Below are 14934 nucleotides of genomic sequence, written 5' to 3'. Positions count from 1 at the left end.
CGTCTACATGCTCAGACAGTTTACACTGCTCTACAATTAGTTAGTATTGTAGAGCAATGGACTTGGACCAGCGATCAGAGTATCACTGGTAGAAGTTCAAGTTTGTATTGGTAAAAAAAAAGTTAAAAAACACTAAAGTTTAGACTATTTTTATTAGAATAAATAAAAATAAATACATAAATATATAAGCCCCTAAAATGTCACTTTCCCATAAAAACTTTTAATAAAGTATGAAAAACAAACACACAAAATCCCCCCCCCCCCCACATATTTGGTATTGCCGCATCTGGAACAATCTGTATTATAAAACAAAATCATTACTGGACCTGCACGGTAAACGCCGGGGGAAAAAAACACAAAAACGCTCTGAAAAAAGATAATTTTTAATTATTACCTTTTAATAAAATGCTCTAAAAAGTGATTTAAATAAGTTACGCACTCTACAATAAGACCACTAAAAAGAACAACTCTTCTCGCAAAAGTTTTTTTCATAACTAAACACAAAAGATATTATCCAAATTTTTAAACTAATTTGAAATACAATGGGGGGATGTATTAACGTACTTGCGGCTAGTACTATTTGCATGTTCCATGCGCCAAAAAGTAGGTCTAAACTGGAAACCGACAGTCCTATCCTGCACCAGATTCATTAACACAGTGATAAATCTGGCACAGAAAATGCCTAGGGTTTTCCTCCAATAAATTAACGGAACCTGGGACACATTGATAAATCCCCCCAATGTGTCACGAGAAATGGATCTCAAAATCCCCTGGATATCTTATAGTGTTCCAAAGCTATAACCACTTATAGCGACTCGGGCAGATTTGAAAAGGGGTCCGTGTCCTACAGGCCTAAATGGGCTAAGTCCCGAAGGAGTTAAGTTGTGTTTCCCCCAGGATATGACATACAAAATGAAATGAGATGAATTAGGTATAGATTTCCACTAATAGTATTAATACTACCTTCAATATATTACTATTTTATTGATTTTCTTTAATATTTTACATTATGTATAGATTAGAATAATTATTAAATTTGAAAGGGGCCTGATGAATAGCAGATTGTCAAATATTTTGGATTTGTACCAAGTCTTCCAGGGGAGGTCTTTAACCCCTAGGGGACACAGCCTATTTTGGCCTTAAGGACGCGGTCCCATTTTTCAAATCTGACCTGTGTCACTATAAGTGGTTATAGCTTTGGAACGCTATGAGATATCCAGGGGATTTTGAGATTGTTTTCTCGTGACACATTGTACTTCAAATTAGTTTAAAAATTTGGATGAAATCTTTTGCGTTTAGTTATGAAAAAAAACAAAATTTGGCAAAAATTTTGAAAAATTCTTTATTTTCAACGTTCTAAATTCTCTACTTTTGATGCAGACAGTCATAGCACCCAAATAAATTCATAACTTACATTTCCCAAATGTCTGCTTTATGTTGGCATGGTTTTTTAAGATTCCACATATTTTACTAGAATGTTATGAGGCTCAGAATTTGGGAGCCATTTTTCACATTTTTTGTAAAATTGCCAAAACCCGTACTTAGATGGACCTGATCAACTTCTAATTGACACTGAGAGGCCTAAATAATAGCAAGACTCGTAAAATACCCCATTGTGGAAACTACACCCCTCAACGTATGAAAAACTACTTTTAAGAAGTTTGTTAACCCTTTACGTGTTTTATAGGGGTTAAAACAAAATGGAGGTGCAGTCTGCAAATTGTAATATTTTTTCACAATACACTCATTTTGGGTGGAAAATTAAACATTTAAAATGGATTAAATTAAAAAAGGCTCCACAAAGTTTGATACCCAATTTCTCCCGAGTACACGGATACTCTATATGTGGTGGTAACTTCTGTATGGGCGCACGGCCGGGCATAGAAGGGAAGGAGGCGCCATCCAGAGCAGATTTGCTATGTCACATTGTACAGGCTATAATTTTTTTCTTTTTTTTAATGAGGACCTATAGGGGCTTATTTCTTTTGCCACATGAGATGCACTTTTCTGGTATGTAATTTTGGGGCATCTACAGCTAATTGGTGAGATTTAATTAACTCTTTGTTGGTGGAGGAAATGAAAATCATCAATTTTTAGGAAAATTTTTATGTGTTTTTTATTTGGCCGTTAACCATACCATAAAAATAGTATATTATTTTTATTCTATGGGTCGCCACGATTATGAAAATACTTCATTTATATATATTTTTTATTTTTTACCATTTTTACTGAATAAAAAGTAATTTGGCAAAATTGTTGTTAATTTTAGCATCACCGTCTTTCATATGTATAACTTTTTTATTTTTCACCTCACAAATCTGTTTAAGGGCTTATTTTTTGCAAGAATGATAGCTCTTTTTAGTGGTCTTATTTTAGATTGTGTAACTTTTTAAAATCACTTTTTTTAGAGCATTTTTAAAGGGCATTAATAAAAAATCATCTTTTTCAGAGAGAGTTTTTTTAGGTTGTTTTTTACGGGGTTCACTTTGCGGATCTAATAACAATTCTGTTTTATTATACAGATTGTTACGGACGCAGGGATACCAAATATGTGGGGGTTTTGTGTATTTTATTCAATTGTACTGAATAAAAACTAATTTGGAGAAAATCTTATTCATTTTAGCATCACCATCTTTTTATATGCAGAACTTTTTTATTTTTTGGCTGACAAATCTGGTTAGGGGCTTATTTTTTGCGAGAACAGTTTTTCTTTTTAGTGGGCTTATTTTAGAGTGCATAAAATTTTTAAAATCACTTTTTAGAGCATTTTTTATAGGGTATTAATTAAAAATTATCTTTTTTTCGGAACGTTTTTTGCGTTTTTTTCCTCCGGCGTTTACCGTGCGGGTCCAGTAACAATTCTGTTTTATTATGCAGATTGTTACGGATGCGGCAATACCAAATATGCAGGTTTTTTTTTGTGTTTTTATGTTTTTTATACTTTATTAAGTTTTTTATGGGAAAGTGACATTTTAGGGGCTTATATTTTATGTATTTATTTTTTATTTATTATAATGTGTAGTGTTAACTGTTTTTGCATTTTTTTTTACTTATACATACTTGAACTTAAACCAGTGATGCTCTGATCACTGGTTTAAGTTCAATACACTGCTCTACAATACTATTTTATTGTAGAGCAGTGTAAACTGTCTGAGCAAGCTTGCGCATGCTCAGACAGTTTGCAGTCAGACCCGGAAGGGGTCTGGCTGCCATGGAGACCGGGCAGCTCCGGGGCACATGCCAGTCCTCGGAGCTGCCCGGAAGAGGATCGGATCCCCCGGTAAGCGGCACGGGGGATCCGATCCACAGCAGGAACACCCTTACACGCCGCGGTCATGCTTGACCGCGGCGTGTAAGGGGTTAACACCCGCGATCGGAGCCGGCTCCGATCGCGGGTGTTACAGCGCGGTGTCAGCTGTGATAGACAGCTGACAGCCGCTGCTTCTGGTACCGGCTCCGTTCGTGAGCCGGTCCCAGAAGCTAGACGTTATACTACGTCCCGGTGCGCTAAGCATCTAGCCCCGGGGACGTAGTATAACGTCGTGGTGCGCCTAGGGGTTAAAGCTGAGCATCTAGCACAACCTATATAAATTTAGTTATGATATAAATCAAACTAAACAACCCGTTCCTGGTCAGAATATTGGTTTCTGGATCGGGTCAGGATACAGGATTCAAGATAAGAATACTGGGTTCCTGGTCAGGATACTGGGCTCTGGATCAGGTAAGGATACAAGATATAAGGTAAGGATACTGGGTTCCGGATAAGGTCGATTCCAGATCATGATACAGGGTAACGGATCATGCCAGGATACCGGATTCCATGTGAGGATCCGGATGAGGTCAGGATACTGGTTTAAGGTTTCTTGTTCAGGATATGGGGTCACAGGTGAGGACACAGGGTCAGGTACTGGCTCCAGCTCAGACTGGGGTTCAAAGTACCGTCTCGGGCTGGAGGCCAGCTCAGATACAGCTTCCAGTTCACATTGGGGTTCTCAGGGCTCAGGGCGGATATAAGCTTAGGTACAACTTCAGAATTTCAGGTTGAGCAAAACAGAAACAGGAATTACAGGTCACAGGTTACCCAAATAACCAGAATGCAGTGAACTGAGAATAATAATAATAATTGTTATATTTATAGGATAATCAAATTCCACAGCACTTTACAAATCATTCATTTTTATCCAGTTCCTGGATGCCGACCCCAGCAGCTGACTTGTGAGACCCTGCATCATTCAATCCACAGCTAAGTCCAACACAGAGCTCCAGAATGAACTTACCAAGAATCAGTTACTGCAAGGCAGCTGTCAATCAGCTCCCTGCAAGGCAACCCTGGGTGCGGCCCACAAGCTCTGAAGTAGATTCCAATCAGAGGATCCTGACAGTCAGCTCCCCCTAGTGGTGACAAAATGTTTTATTTCATTAAGTTTATAAGATAGGTCATTAAGTCCTTCTTGTAACAAAGGAGTAAACTACACTTGTAAATCTTACAGGTTGGCCTATGCACATGTCTAATAAACTGTCTTATAGTTATAGGTCACAGATCATAAAACAGCGTCCCATTGAATGCAACCGTATACATTTGCATATAAGAGCCCCAGTTTAACCCCCGTCAAGACACAGCCCGTTTCTAGGACATGTGCCATTGGTGCCAGGAAGAGTGTCACAAACCCACAATGCTTTTTGCCTAGCTGTCACCAATACCATACTGTAGTCACATAATGGCATCACAAAGTGCCCAAATAAGGGGACCAAAATACACAAATACCAGGGCAAAGAGAGTCTGCCAGCAGTATTGTCCATTCAAAGCTTTAGACAGTGTTAGGTATTGGCCTTAGCAATCTAGCTTCACAGGCTGTTAAACCTTGCAGGATCACTTCCCCCCTCCCACTATGTGCTGAAACTTCCTCCACTACAGTAAGATAATAATAAGAAGAATTCCTGTATTTATATAGTGCATACAGATCCACAGCTAAGTCCAACACAGAGCTCCAGAATGAACCACCCAACTTTCCAAGAATCAGATACTGCAAGGCAGCTGTCAATCAGCTCCCTGCAAGGCAACCCTGGGTGTGTCCCACAAGCTCTGAGTCCAATCAGAGGATTCTGACAGTAAGCTGACAGTCAGAGCTTGCCAAATTGGTCCATTAGGAAAAGGAAATCAAGGTGCTGAAGGGGGGAGGGGGAGACAGTATAACAGCCTGTAAAGATGCAGCAAAAAGGGAATCTGATAACACGCCCAGTAGCCCTTCAGGCTCATCAGAATAATTTTAAAAGTTGATTTCAGAAGGAAGGAGGCCATGGATAACAAATATAATAAAATTACCACTGTCACTGTGCCTGGATCTATAAGTAGTATAAGTGGTTTATCATGCTTGATTTTGATGGTAGATTTACAATAATTATATTCCGGGATTGTAGCTGGAATATAACTAATGCACTTCTGTGTCAGATCTATTTACTGAACATGGCCTTATGGTTAGATATTCCAGCAGAGGGGAGCACCTAGCGAGCAGGATTAATGTAGAGATCAAATAACACAGCAGTGTGAGGTCAACCCCAAGTGCTCCAAGTCCAGCTACAAATCTGGAATAGAAGTGCATTTTACACAATTTCTTGATTCTCTTATAAACATGTATATAGCAGCTCACAATTATTAAGTTTCTTCTTCTCTTGTCAAAATCCTGGATTTGCCCCCGGGACCCCGCCACATATGTAAAATGCTTAATTGATATAAATGCTTCATTATTTGCCAGACATTTGCCAGTGATGTACATTTGTGAACCTACAATAACATAACTAATTATAATGTAACTCATAAATATAAGAATTGCTCCTGGTCTGATCAGCTGCCAGGTATTTTACTGGGATAGGACTTGTCACATGCACGTTATAAATTTGACACGTGTTTGTGATAACTCCAACTGTACCGCATACCAAAACGAGAACAAAAGCTGAATGTTGGGATCACATTCATGGCTACTGCAAAAAATTTTAAAAACTAAAATGTAGAAATTGGGGGTATTTGGAAATTTTTATTGTGTAAAGTCGAATAAACTCGAGTATGGACATATTTTTTAATACAAATACTGCCCCTAGTGGATGCTTCTTTAGTAGCAGAATTTTAATGGAAGTAATCACGCTATAGTAATCTCACTGTTCCTAAATGTTGTGCACAGAGATAATATTTTATTATTTTATTTGTCACACACTAAAACCGTGTCAAGAAAAACATAAGTACAAACTGACAAAGAAAAGACAACTAGTATTCTAAGTTCTTATATTGTTGTAAAGGTGACACCTTGTGGTTCTTTAGTGTCATTACATTATTTATTATACAGTATTCATACAACCATAACCCTTTAAAGACCTGGCCCTTTTTTGTTTTTTCATTTCCATTTTTCACTCCCCACAATCAAAAATCTATAACTTTTTTTTACAAATAAAGAGCTGTGGGATGGCTTGTTTTCTGTGTAACAAATTGCACTTCATACTGGTGGTATTTATTATTCCATGCCTTGTGCTGGGAAGCGGGAAAAAAATTCCAAATGCCGTGAAATTGGTGAAAAAACGCATTTGCGGTGTTTTCTTGTGGGCTTGGATTTTACAGTTTTCACTGAGCATCACAAATGACATGTCTACTTTATTCCTTGGGTCGGTGCAATTACGGGGATACCAAATTTGTATAGGTTTTATAATGGTTTCATACATTTACAAAAATTAAAACCTACTGTACAAAAATTTTCAAATTCGGCTCTATTTTCCATTACAGGGTTAAACGCAGTGAAAACCCATTGTTATATTTTGATAGATCAGCCATTTTCAGATGCAGTGATACCTAATGTGTTTGTGATTTTTACTGTTTATTTATATTTATATCAGTTCTAGGGAAAGGGGGTGATTTGAATTTGTAGGTTTTTTTTATAAAAAATTATTTTAACGTTTTTTTATTTTTACTATTTTTCACAGCCCCTAGGATACTTTAACCCTAGGTTGTCTGATCGATACTACCATATGCTGCCATACTACAGTATGGCAGTATATGGGGATTTTCTTCCTCATTCATTACAATGGGGATTATTAGAATTTTAAGGTTTAACTTTTTTTTATTTTTACTTTTACTGTTTTTCAGAACCTCTAGGTTGTCTGATTGATCCTACCATATACTGCCGTACTACTGTATATGGGGAATTTCGTTTCTCATTCATTACAATGTGCGAATAGCACATTGTAATCAAAGGGATACAACGAGACAGCCTCAAGTCTTAGGAAGACCCGAGGCTGTCATGTCAACCGATCGCCGCTCCCAATGACGTCGCGGGCAGCGCCGACCATGCGCCGACATCTTTTTAAAGCCGCCAGCAGCTTTGCCGGCGGCAATGTGCAGTTCGAGACCTGCGATTGGTGCTAGCACCGATCACGGTTGTTAACGGTAAGTCTTTGCTGCGATATACAGCAAAGATTTACCCGATATAGAGTGGGCTCAGCCCATGAGCCCTCTCCATGCATCCACAGCCGACCCGTGACATGCTATTTTTGTTAAATTTTACAGAGCCAGCTCACGATCACCCTAGGAGGTGGGGATGTGTGCAAGGAGCAGCGAGATACGCCGCTGGAACCAGGCAAGGTGAATGAGGCAGTGGGCACAGCGACCACACAAAGGTACACCGGTGCGCCTGCAACCCAAGGCATGGGTCGCAGGGGCACCCATGACATAACCATTTGAAATTCTTATAAAGCCCCTTGCATACAAATGTTTTTATACAGCCGTGTGCTACCCCTACTGTACCGTTGTAATGCAGCCACAAAACAAGACCGAAGTTATGATTAATGACTATTGGTGTTACGTACATGACGAGACTGATATTGTGCTGTACATAACACGCAGGCCAGAGCGGTAGCCTTGGGCAAAGCTTTTACATTTGGTTGTAGTGGAAAATATGGAAGCACCTAAAATAAAATGACCAAACAGAAAGATGTAGACGCTAAAATAAAAGGGAAATCACCGGATCTAAACGCATTAAATGATTCATTGTGGACTGAAGGAATAAAGGTCAACAGGGAGGAATTAGTGTACATTCATGTCATACAGTGCAGTGTATAGCATAGAAATAGGTCATGGTTGCCTCCAATAGGCCCCCGCCTACACAAACCCGGCCCCCATATGAAGATCGGTGCCATTGACATGATTCATGTAACTGGTGCCAGCATGTCACCTATTACATAAGTTCTTAGTAATGAGTAATGATTTCCTATTTTATTTACAGGAAAAAGGTCCAGTTCACATCTCCATTAGGCCTTCCATTATATGCATCAGTTATTGTGAGCCAAACCAGGTTAATACACAGAGGTAAGTTATAAATTAAAAAAACATCTCATTAATAAATAAATGCAAAATAGATCAGTATGTTTCAGTCATCACAATTTTTATCACATAAGATGTGTCTTTACATTATATATGTATATATATATGTATATATATGTTGTGGCTGGTGGGGGGAATCTTTGCTATCCCAATTGAAATGTAGAATGTGGTCCGGGCCTTGGATTCTTCCTAGACAGATCCCCCCTCCCGACCCGTGATAGCTCCTCTTTCCCTGCCATCCTGCTTGCATTTGTACCCCCTGCAACCGTCATCATTACGCCCGTTTATTAGTATTTTGGATCCTGAAACTAACACCACTAATTGCTCAGGAATTGGAGAGGCTAAAAAAAATGCACCAGGATCAGTGGCGCGGCGTGTAAGGGGTTAGCACCCGTGATTGGAGTCGGCTCTGATCGCGGGTGTTACAGCGCGGTGTCGGCTGTCAGCCACTGCTTCTGGTGCCGGCTCCGTTTGTCAGCCGGTGCCAGAAGCAGGACGTTATAGCACGTCCCCGTGCGCTTAGCATCTAGCCGCAGGGACGTACTATAATGTCCTGGTGCGCCTAGGGGTTAAATGCCCTCCAAATTATTTTGTGCTACCAAACCACAAGATGTCCTGTACTTGGATAGAGAGTCAGAAAAGGTCCAGTGCTGGGATAAAAAGCTGGAAGAAGTCCTTTCTGGAGATTTAGAACCCGGGGAGGTCCTGTCCTGGGATGAATAATTAGAAGAGATTCTTTTTATGAATTGAGAAGAAGATGACACTAAGGATAAAAAAATTGGACTGAATCCACCCTTTGATTTAGAACCAGGAGAGACCCCATTATTTAAATTAGAACCAAGAGAGATCATGTCATAGGATGAAGAATTAGATGAGATTTTTTTCTAATAAATTTAGAATATGATATCCAGGGAAAAAGGCTGGAACAGGTCCCATCCTTGGATTTAGAACTTGGAGAGATCAGTAGAATCAGAAATCATACATATCCTGTTTTGGGAGGAATAATTAGACAAGATACTTTCTATGGATTTAGAATATGATAATACCCAGGATAAAGAATTGGAACTAATTCCATCCTTGGATTTAGAACCCGGAGAAATCCCATCTTTAGATGTATAAATAAGAGAGAACTCAACATAGGATACAGAACAGGGAGAGATCCTGTTATTTGAATGCCAAATTGGACATCCAGCAGACAACTTGTAATAGGATAAGGAGTCAGGAAAGGTCCAGTGCTGGAGTTCTCACATGGGATTTAGAACCTGGAGAGATTCTGTCCTAGGTTCAAAAATTAGAGGAAATTCTTTATATGGATTCTAAAGACCCAGCAAAAAGGGTTGGGACCAATCCCATCCTTGGATTTTGAAATGAAATTGGTCTTTCCACTGATTTTAGAAATGGATGAAAGATCATTATTGGATTGAGAACAGGAAGATATATCATCTCTGGATTCAGAAATGGCAGATGTCTCCTCACTGGATTTAAAAATAGGGAAGTGCTCATCATTGAATTTGTAGTCAAGAGAGAGTAGCTCATTGGATTCAGACAATGGTGAAACCAGATCCTTGGATTTTGATTCAGGACAGATCCCATACAGCTTTGAAATTGAAAAAATACGCCCTGGCATATACACGTGCAAGAGATCCTATCCCAACCTTTAGATTGGATCCTACCAAAGTTTATAGAATGGGCAGAGATCCTACCAAGGCATTGAGAAATTAGAGGAAACCTGTCTCAAGACTTAAACACTAAATCTACTTCCATGACATGGGAGAAACCCCAACCTGTGATAAATCAGATGGTGAGAGACATGAGAGAAAGGAGACAAAGACTGGAAGACTCTGATCATGTGACTAGAACACATAATGACCATATAGTAAGAAACTTTCCAAGCTTTGGAATATAGTGAACTGAGGCCAGAACCTTATTTCTGCTGCTGTCACCAGACATGGTATTGGAGCCCCATAAATTCCTCCCTGTGTCTTTATTTTTCTTTATTCCAGTCTCATCCCCTAATTCCAAAGTCTTGAAGATGGTGGCTGTGGTCCCAGACTGCTGTTCATATACTCAGGTATCTTAAAAAGCTTCTTCCAGGTAAATTATAAACTTTACTTTTTAATGACTGAATTCCATAGACATAAATGAAAATATTTGTCCCAGAGCCCAATTTTCCCATTTCAGTTTTGTTTTATCATCTATTGTAGTAACAGGAGAGTAGAGTGTCCCAGCAATAACGGTTTCCTGAAAGATCCGTATTCTTCCACCAATATCCATCAGAACAAACAGGAGTTGACAAGACGTCTCTACAGGTTCTTTAACCAGACCAGGTAATGAGGTAATGCACGATAACAGCCATGTACAGGCCAACAAGTGTGTGAAGTGACTGAAGACTGACATATAAATATAGTATACAGCCCCATCATTCATACAATCAGGCATTTCTCATGTTCTCTCCTTCCTTCCTCTGTAGCTTCCTGCAGACATGGAGATCAGCTGGAATAAAAGGCTGAGGAGACAAGCTGGCCGCACTGGATTCGGGAAGAAGAACGGGGTTCCCTATGCCGTCATTGACACATCTGATAAAATCTGCAATTCTGCGGGTAGAAATCATATCTTGCACATTATAGAGATTGGGGCATATTTTTCAGGGCCTCTGCGCCACGTCAGAGGGTGCGGCTTGCCAGGAGTAGGCCGCGTTGGGCGTTACTTTCTTGCGCCGGTGCACTCGCTGCTGCCGGTGACTTTTCATATGTGAAAGGTCGCCAGCCGCTTCCTTTTCTACAGCCGCCTGCGAGTTGGAAGCCTTGTCTCTTTCCTCTTCATAGTCAGTATCTCCTCCTCAGTGTTCAGAATGACACTTCGAGACACATTAATACACAAGATGTGTCACGCTGCCTGCTGGTTCATCGATGGAGAAGCAGATCTCACCCGTGGTTTGTAATGGGACTATCACTGTGCGATGGCAGAACTGGCCCACCCTGACATGTCACCCATCACTCAGTTTCACACCTATGAGACCCACTACAAGAATTAGATGAGATTTTAAAAAAGTAATTTAGAAGATTATCCAGGAAACAAGGTTGGAACAGGTCCCATCCTTGGATTTAGAACCTGAAGAGATTCCATCAGTAAAATTAGAAACCAAAAATATTCTGTTCTGGGAGGAAGAATTAGATGAGATACTTTCTACAGATTTACAATATGATAATATCCAGGATATAGCATTGGGACCAATCTGATCCATTGATTTAGAACCTGGAGAAATCCCATCTATATAAATAAGAGAGAACTCAACATTGGATTCAGAACCAGGAGAGATCTTGTTATATGAAAGCAAAATTGAAAAGTTGGAAGAGGTTTTGACCTGGGATTTATAACCCGGAGAGATTATATCTAGAGATGGGCGAATTTGTTAAAATTTGTTTCGTCCCGATTCGCCGAATTTTTCAAAAAAATTCGATTCGACCCGAATCGAATCAAAACTAATCACGTTAAAAAACAGGCATTTCCTGGCTGCAGAGAGCCTGTAGGGCAGTGGTGGCGAACCTATGGAACTGGTGCCAGAGATGGCACTCAGAGGCCTCTCTGTGGGCACACGGGCTTTCTCCCAGGCACAGAGTTTGCCAGACATGGTATCTTCCTGCAGTCTCAGGCAGTCCAAGTAGTGCCCTGCTATTTTAAAGTGACCTATCCTGTTCTGCTTGGTCTTGTCCGAAGAGCAAAAAGGTGTGGACAGGGTCGGATTTGAGCTCAAAGATTCTGGTAGCAGTAAGTTTGGTACTGCCTAAATTGCCGTGTTGGCACTTTGGGAAAAGCTAGTGTGTTTTGGGTCTCATTTTGGCCACTCGATCTCTAAAAGGTTTCCCATCACTGCTGTAGGGCAGTGATGGCGAACCTATGGCACTGGTGCCAGAGGTGGCACTCAGAGACCTTTCTGTGGGCACTCAGGCCATCACCAGAGATCACTCCAGGTATCTTCCTGCAGTCCCAGACAGCCCAGGACTTGCTGTGCACAGAGGTATTTTAAAGTGACAGCTCTACCTGGGACTATTTTCTGCTTTATTGGTGTCCTCAGGGGGCTGGTATCAATGAAAACTGTGACAGAGAAGGGAGTATAAATCACAAATAGAATTTCTGTGTTGGCACTTTGCGATCAGTAAGTGGGTCTTTGTTGTAGTTTGGGCACTCGGTCTCTAAAAGGTTCGCCATCACTGCTGTAGGGTGTTGTAGAATGTTGTGCCATGCTTAAATATGCATAGGGAGCGTGGTTTGGTCTTCAAACAATGCTGTGTTTTAGTATGACACGCACATGACAGCCGCAGCTCTTAGAATCGCTTCACTCTTCACTTCCATGTGCAGTTAGATAGGCCAACTTCCCCAAATAAGCCAAGGTAACGTCTGTGCCAGCACGAAAGGACTGAGCTGAGGGCCACAATCCCACTATAACATCAAAGAGTGCACTCTTTTTACACTGACATCAGATGATTCCATAGATTACGACAGAACCTGTTCTGTTAAACGCGAATACATGTGGAAAGCTCCCCAAAAGAGTACAGAGGATGGCGGCAGTAATTTTGCGAAAAACACTGTATAAACACTATTTACACTGCAGAATAAATCTGCCTGTAAACTAGAGCCCCCAAAAGGTATTGCAATGTGCGTTATACAGATACCCCACAACTGACAGCTCACTACTGCAGATACATAGTGTCAAACAGATTTCTTCCTATTCGATTTTGTCACTAAATAGAACTGCTATTTGGGGTATATAGGAACTCCTTTAGAGAACAGTGAGGGATTGCAGCAAGAATCGCACAGCACAATAGCAGCAGCTGGACGCTACAACATGAAGTGTGAAGTGCTGAGATAGAAAATGGCTGGTTTTATAGGGCTGTGTGACATCACATAAGCCTGCCGGTCGCTGATTGGCTTACAGGTCTGTAGATGTCATCGGGGGTGTTCCTTTCTCCTTCCCAGAGTTCTCTGCCCCATGTAACACGTTGTTCACGCGCCCAATTAGCAGAAACATAAGGGGAAAAAAAAAACTTCGTTCCCGCGAATCAGCATAAACTTCGGCTTCGTGGCGAATCGAATTTTTCCTGAAATTCTAACCGAAGTTAGAATCATTAGAATCGATTCGCCCATCTCTAATTATATCCTAGGTTCAAAAGTTAGAGGAATTTTTTTCCAAGATGATGAAAGAAATAAGGGTTGGGACCAATCCCATCCTTGGATTTAGAAATGAAATTGGTCTCTCCACTGTTTTTAGAAATGGATAAAGACTGTTATTGGATTGAGAACAGGAAGACATATCCCCTCTGGAATTGGAAATGGCAGGTATCTCCTCACTGGATTTAAAAATAGGGAAGTGCTCATCATTGAGTTCATAATCAGGAGAGAACCGCTCATTAGATTCAGACATTGGTGAAACCCTATCCTGGGATTTAGATTCGAGACAGATCCCATACAGTGGTTTTGAAAATTCAATGTGCCAGCTTTTAGATTAGATCCTGTCCAAGTTTATAGAGATCCTATCAAGATATTGAGAAATTTGAGAAAACCTTCCTCAGGACTTAGACACATCAATCTTGCGATAAATAAGATGGTGAGAGACATGAGAGAAAGGAGAAGACTCTCATGTGACCAGAACACATCATTTCCATATGGTAAGAAAATTTCCAACTTTTCCAGCCTCTGGAATCTAGTGAACAGAGACCAGAGCCTATATATATGTATATATTATATATTAAATCCATATATCGCTCTGTGTAGAATGCGGTAGTGTCTGTCTCGCCACCTTTTACAGATTATGCCTTTCTGGTACGGTTCCACCCAGCTGGACCTGGAAGATGGTTCATTCCGCTGCTGTGGTGCGTATATTTCTTCTGTTTTCACTGATGGGTGAAACATGGGGACGTGTATGCTTCCTCTTGCTACATCCGGAATAAAAGGGATTTTCAGAAATTGCTACGCACAACGCTAGTATGTCACAAGTATCTCTGGCTCTCTCATTTCCAGTAATTGGAATTGCTAGAGATACCTGAGCGCTAGTTTTCACCCAACCATTTACTAATGTTTGCACCATTTTCTGTAAATGAATAATTACACAGTTGAACGGTTCTTCATCTAAGGTTGAATTTGCCTCATTTTAGGACCAAACTTGGATGCCACTTTTATGGTCTTCTTTCTCTTCTGCTGCTTCTGCTTCTCTCTCCTCACTTATTGGTTTGGGGTCCTTTGTTATATTGGAGTCTAAATTTGGCAACAGTTACCCTGGGATGGGATGGAAATCACCTGTAAATAATATTGGCAGCTTATAATATACATGGAGAAGCCCACCACACATGAGAGCAAGTTCCTGGAATCATAGTAAACAGAGAAAGAGAGCGTTGTACTTTCATTATCAATTTAGGGGTTTACGTTTTTGTAATATTTTGTAAGTTTTACCTGCACGACAATAACTAAAATATGATCATTTTAGCTCTGATTGGTTGTCCAGAGCATTGTGACATCATCACTGGTCTGTGATGTCATCATCAGCCAGGAGGTTCTATTCCTGGCTGACCCAGGAC

The sequence above is a fragment of the Engystomops pustulosus genome, chromosome 10, assembly GCF_040894005.1.
Source record: "Engystomops pustulosus chromosome 10, aEngPut4.maternal, whole genome shotgun sequence".
Lineage (NCBI taxonomy): Eukaryota > Metazoa > Chordata > Amphibia > Anura > Leptodactylidae > Engystomops > Engystomops pustulosus.
Note: the sequence above shows the minus strand (reverse complement) of the source record.